This window comes from Lolium perenne, chromosome 4 (assembly GCF_019359855.2).
Source record: "Lolium perenne isolate Kyuss_39 chromosome 4, Kyuss_2.0, whole genome shotgun sequence".
NCBI classification, from domain to species: domain Eukaryota; kingdom Viridiplantae; phylum Streptophyta; class Magnoliopsida; order Poales; family Poaceae; genus Lolium; species Lolium perenne.
The window spans coordinates 380,903,711-380,909,698 of record NC_067247.2 but is presented as its reverse complement, the minus strand read 5'-3'; the positions used below and the strand labels follow the sequence as shown (position 1 = coordinate 380,909,698).

The window sequence follows — 5,988 nt, the reverse complement described above, 5'->3', positions numbered from 1 at the left end:
GGCTGAGCACGTATAAAATACGTACTCCGCAAGTCGCCGGGGGTGGAGGGGTGGCGTGTGATTAAAAGGGCAAATAAAAACTCAACGGCTCGGTAGCCGTCCGACCGACAACACTTTTAGAGAATAATTCCCCGATTCCCCGTTTGTTGGAAAATCCATATTTTTATTTATGAAATCTGCTGGCGGCAGACAACAACGTGGGATCTTACATCCTGTGTTAGAGGAAGACCCACACGACGCACTTCCAAACCCGGAAGCTGGGAGTGATATCACATTTTACTCTGATCAGAGGTGTACTGCTTTGCCCATAGTGTCACTTGGTCGATTTCGTTCATGCGCTACCACGGCGCACAACTAGACCAAGGGACCAAAACCTTTAGCCAGCCCGTACACTACCTCTGCTTTTCCGCCTTGCCTTATTCGCCAAAGGCCCGCGGGTCGAGACCCCTAACCGGCGGTCTCGCCCTAGGGTGACCGTACCTACCCGGCTACAGTCACCTTCTCACCCGTGCAGAGGTAGCTACTTGGCATGGGTAATCGGTTAAGCCTGTCCCATTCCAGGTCTATGGTCAGTACGGGTTGCGCCGCTTTTGATGTAAGCGTCAGTTGGTTATATTTTTATTAGATAATCCCCTTGTAGAGGAGCCTGACTTCCAAGGCAACCCTGAGCGGGATGCTTCCACCAATTCTGGCTCCTCTATCCACCAAATATTTAAAACACAACCCTGCCCGGGTTTTGATGACATACCTCATACAAACCACCGGATCTGGTCCATTCGCCAAATCGGCGGATCTTTCCGACCCACTTCTCACATTTCATTTAGAATACCAAAAGCTTTGTATTTGCTTCTCATGCGGGATTTTGGGATAAACAATAACCCATAAAACATTTTAGAAAAGAAAAACATAGGAGCCCGACAACTTGCCTGGCAGCGCTCCGACCGACTCGGAAACACCGTCAGCGTCTCCTAAATTTCCATGATCGACTCCTAATATTTATTTCACAAATATTCTCAATATTTTAGCTAACTTACCAAAATTAGTAGGCAGCGTATTTAAACTGGGCAAATCTATTTACATAGCTAACAAACATATGCTAGTGTGCTACTGATCCATCGTGTTGTGAGATGGCATGCATACATACATCAGGCCAAAACGACTATGCATGTCTATCTCCAGTTCTCCACCGAACGGGGAAAATTAGTTTAACATTTGGTCACGGTCAAAGCCGAGGCTATCAAGTATCAACCCAGGCCAGTTCAAAAAAAAAAAAAGTATCAACCCAGGCTCCCGGCTCTGTCTCTCCCCACGCGCATCCTTACTCGACGCTCTCTCTCCCGTACTACTCTCTTTCTCTCTCAAAACAGAGTAGCAACGCCGGATGCAGCCGGCTCGATCTACCACGCCCGGCCACCTCCGGCGCCATAGTTGGCATCCACAGAACCCCCTCATCCTCCCCTACTCGTTCCCCACACTCATCGCTACCGCCGCCGCCTGGAACGACCTCGCCCAAACCCCAGCGCCATCGTCCTCGGTTCCGGCAGGCTCGCCGCCGTCCCCGACAACGACGACTCCTACCTCCCTCCTTCCGCTCTCCATCTACGCCGCCTCGTCCAACAAGGCACACGGCCATGCCCCACAGTCATGCCCTGTCAGGGGGCGGCCATCACCGGCCGTACGGCTCGACGGACGACAGCCATGGTCGACGTCGACGCCACCAGGGCCGGACCGAGATCGCGGCCGAGGCAGCGCTACGGCAAGCAAATAATGCAGAGGCAAGTAGTAATCAGAGGCCTAATTAGTGTTACAAAGACCAAATCAAAACTAGTACAGCAGTAGTAATCAGAGGCAAGTTTCAGATTAACTTCCAGGTCAAGAACATGCAAGGCAAGATCTCTCCAATTAAATCTAGTTCTTACAGATTCTAGTGAAGTATGAAGAAGAGACACTAGGCATGCTAGTCACAATTTCTGAAATCAATCCATTCTTCTTTATTGCCACATTTCAGGTAATCAGAGCTTGCACACACGCACACAGAGACTCTACAAGATTAGAGTAAAAGCAACATCAAGTGGCATTGCTACTGCTGTACCTGATCAAGCAGAGATGCCCAACACAGGAATGACTGGGTGAGGAGATCAGATGTGGTGGAGAAAGGGATGGTCGGAGAGAGTGGAGTGTTTGGTCGAAAATGCTGAATAGTGGAATGGACAGTCTATTTATAGTATGGAGAGGCTAGGTCGGTTTAGCACAATTTGTGCCAGGTGGGCTGCATGCACAGCTTTGATGTACATGCGTGTGTACACTTGTATCTTTTCTAGCTGTAATTTTTACAAGTGGATGAAAGTGAGCTGTTTGTGAGTTGGCTATTACCTTGCCACTAAGAAAGTGTGGGCAGGGACTTAATTGTAAATTTCGAAATTTCTATTAGGGGCTGAAAAGTTAACCTGATGTATATGAACTTGTAAGCAAATAATGCAAGGACTTTGGTGATTGATTTTTTTTTTAATATGGGTTTAGCGTGAAATCATGTTTAGCGACATGTGATCAATACTAATGTTGTAAAAATGGTGTTTTTAAATTTTGGGGTTTTCACACATAGTCCATTGCCCATTGTTTTTATGTCAGACTGCGCACAGCTGATCTCGATTGTTTGTGCCAAAGGCCAAGATCGTTCTTTGTATCTGCATACTATCCCAGAGATTCAAAAAACGGCGAGAACTAGTAAATCTTGCAATTTTGTAAAAGTAGACCGTAGTCTAGTAAGGATTAGCTAGTGCCTTTGCCAATTGACAAAGGACAGGTAATATAACCATGTTTTGGCTTGGATCAGCCCCTGAATTTCTCCGTCAAGATTTAATACCGAGTTCCATGAAATCCCTAATTATTAATAAACAAGCTAAAATCATCACGAGCTGTTCGTGAGGCTCACCGGCTTACATGTGTATCTCCTAATAATATCAAGCTAAAATCATTGTTTGGCTTTGTTCGGTATTGCAATAAGATGAGCTAAACGAGTCAAGCAGACGAGCTCTCTTTAAGCTCGTAGAGCTTCGAGATTTATGTCTAGACCTAGCAGTTCGGATTACAAGGGACTGTATGTTAATACTTAGCCATTGCCTTTCCTAATTAGCCACGATACTAGTGGCATGGCCATGTTTAGCCTTTTTTTTCCTTTTTGATCTGCTTTTTTTAGGAAATAAAAGAATCTATACAATTGTTTTTAAAAAGGTTAGTGGCGTGGAAATAAAAATACGTCAAGGGTAAATAAAAATTAGTGGCATGTTGATAAAATGCTCATGCCACTACGGTTTGGTAGACTGGTTGGCTCGTGGGGCCCACATTGTTGCGGTGTGGCAATTATTCTGCCATGGCAGTGGTAGGCCAATACCGGTGGCGCGCCAAAAATACCTACGCCACCAATATTACATGTGGCGTGCTTTTAGTTTGGCATGCCACGGATCACTTGCATTAATCCTATATTTTTCGAAAATGGCAATAATCCTATATATACGGACTGCTCGTATGGAATTAGTTTACCTATGCAACGTGGCCACGTTATGCTCTGATTGTTCCTAAGAATGCGGATGACAGCCCATGGCTGATTGCCACCTCAGTACATAAACCAATCCGTAAGAAAATTTATATGTAAGTGTTAGGGCATGTCCAGCGGCGCGACGTATTTTAATGTCCGCGAGCGTTCGTTTGCGCCGCGCTGCGGACGCAAAAATGACCGTTTTTGTCCGCGCGTCCGTTTGCGTCTGGGGTCTGCTCCAGCGGGACAACGCATTTTTTTCTTTTCCTTTTTCCCCTCTTCTCTATTTAAACATAGTTTCAAATATAACATTTTGAAACATGATTTTACACAAACTAACACATAGTTTGGAACATGGTTTACACAAACTAACACATAGTTTGAACCATTGGTGGACACAAATTTAAAAAAATTTAAAAAAGAAGTCAGTTGTGTTGATTTCCGTATGTTCGCTGCCAAGAAAGAACATTCGAGGGCACACCCAATCACCCAAATTGGAAAATCCAGTGGGAGGAGATGGTGCCCTTGTTGGTTCTACCGATGAGACGAACATCCAGAAACCTCCACTAGCGGCTTCAATTGGCACGTAGCCAGATTCGCTGCAAAGAAAGAACACTCAACGTTCTAACTATCGGTGTCGGAGCCGGAGTCGTCGGTGCGATAGTGCCTGCGGTAGGCTGTGTCGTCGAACACCTTGACGATCATCTCGCCGTCCCCCTCGTAGAGGAAGGTGAGCTGGCAGCCGGGCTCGAGGTCGAGGTCACGGGCGAACTTGTCCCACCCCGTGTGCAGGTACATCTTGCCCTGCCCGTTGAAAAGGACCTCCACGGTCCAACGGCAGAAGTTGCAGCTGGCCTCCCGTAGCTGCAACTGCGCCGGCTCGACGCCGTCGACGAACTCGGCGAACTTGTCCGGTAGCCGCTTGATGGCGAGTGGGTCGTTGTCGATGCGGAGGAGGAACTCGAAGCAGCGCTCCTCCTGCGAGGACGAGGAGGGCGCAGGCGACGACGGGCGTGGGGCCGTAGCTGCTCCACTACGGCGGTCCCTACCCCGGCCACGGGGGCGCCCAGGGCCGCGGCCTCGACCGCCTCGCCGGCCACCAGGACCGGCCATGGACTTCCCCGCGGGCTTGGCTGCGTCGCAGGAACACCTAGGCGGCGCTACGGTCAAGCTTTGTGGCGGCTAGGGTTTCTTTGGAGGAGTGGATGTGCAAGAAGAACGCGCGCCCCCTTTATATAGGCCGGCGGCATGCGGTGGCCGCGGGACGCGTGGCGTCGCCATTAACGTGGTTGGCGGAGGTGGGCGGCCGCTCGGCAGCCGAGGCATCGTCGCCATTAACGTGGTGCAGAGTGCCGAAACGAGTGGCTGCGCGTTCGGTTAATATAGTTAATTCGGTTCGGTAAATACGGTTTTTGAGTAAATACAGTTTCAATACTTCGGTAAATACGGTTTCGTATAAAAATACGGTTCGGTTTCGGTAATAACCATATTAATTCGGTTCAGTTTCGGTAATAACCAAATTAACCAAAGTTGACGCGAATTTTTGAATAACACCTATTTTTTATGGATATATATTTCATTTCTATTTTTTTAAAGTCCAAACTGATTATGTTATAGGAGACATAAATGATAAATAATGAAAATACGGCCAAGTTTTAAAAATGTTGCACGTTATAGATTTAAATAATGAGAATGCGGCCAAATTTTAAAAAACGCTGCACATTACAGACTAAAAAAAATGAAAATGTGGCAAAATAGAAAAAAATGATGCACAATACATACTTGAACTCACGACCTGACAACCATTTATGTAAAATTCCACATGCAAACCATCACGTTGTGCTACCACTCTTGTCCATTATGCACTTGTGAACATATATAAATGTTTTACCTAAATTAGGGATGGGCCTGCAAAGTAAAATTTGTTGTTGGCTTGGCTATTCGGTTTTCTTCGGTTAACCACGGTTTTCCGGTTTTTAACCGAATTAACTGAGTTCTGTATGGTTAGCACTTTTGCTAACTTAAACCTAACCATAAAACCATAAAAACTGAAATTCGGTTTCGGTTAGGTTTTTTTCGGTTCGGTTTTCAGTTTCAGTTCGGTTATGTACGCAGCTTTGCAGTCGCTGGCGCGTTTGAGAAGACGCATCGACGCAGGGTCGCTGCCAGGTGCCAGGCGGGCCCACCGAAACGTCCGCTGGAGATGCCCTTAGTGTAGCATTACTCGATCACATGACCCGTATAAGCTATTCTTTACTAGTGTGTCTTTCATCCTAGTCGACTCCAGCTCAAGCAGTCTGGGTTGATAGTGTCTACTGGCCCATTGGCTTGGTCACAAACGGGCCGCCCGGGTCTCCGCGCGCTTGTCGGCTCTCCTCTTCTGCTTCAAGGCCTCAGGTACGGCTCAGCGTCTGTCTATTTGGTTCTTGTTACTGCCTGGAATTCTCAAAAAA

The 5,988-nt window shown here is 47.2% G+C and overlaps 1 long non-coding RNA gene across 1 annotated transcript; it reads left to right on the top strand.

The window, feature by feature from the left end:
* The first annotated feature begins 1,278 nt into the window (after positions 1-1,278).
* On the top strand, positions 1,279-2,527 carry LOC139830732 (uncharacterized). Its single transcript, XR_011744122.1, has 2 exons — positions 1,279-1,775; positions 2,009-2,527. It is a non-coding gene; the product is annotated as an uncharacterized lncRNA (long non-coding RNA).
* The last annotated feature ends 3,461 nt before the right edge of the window (positions 2,528-5,988 follow it).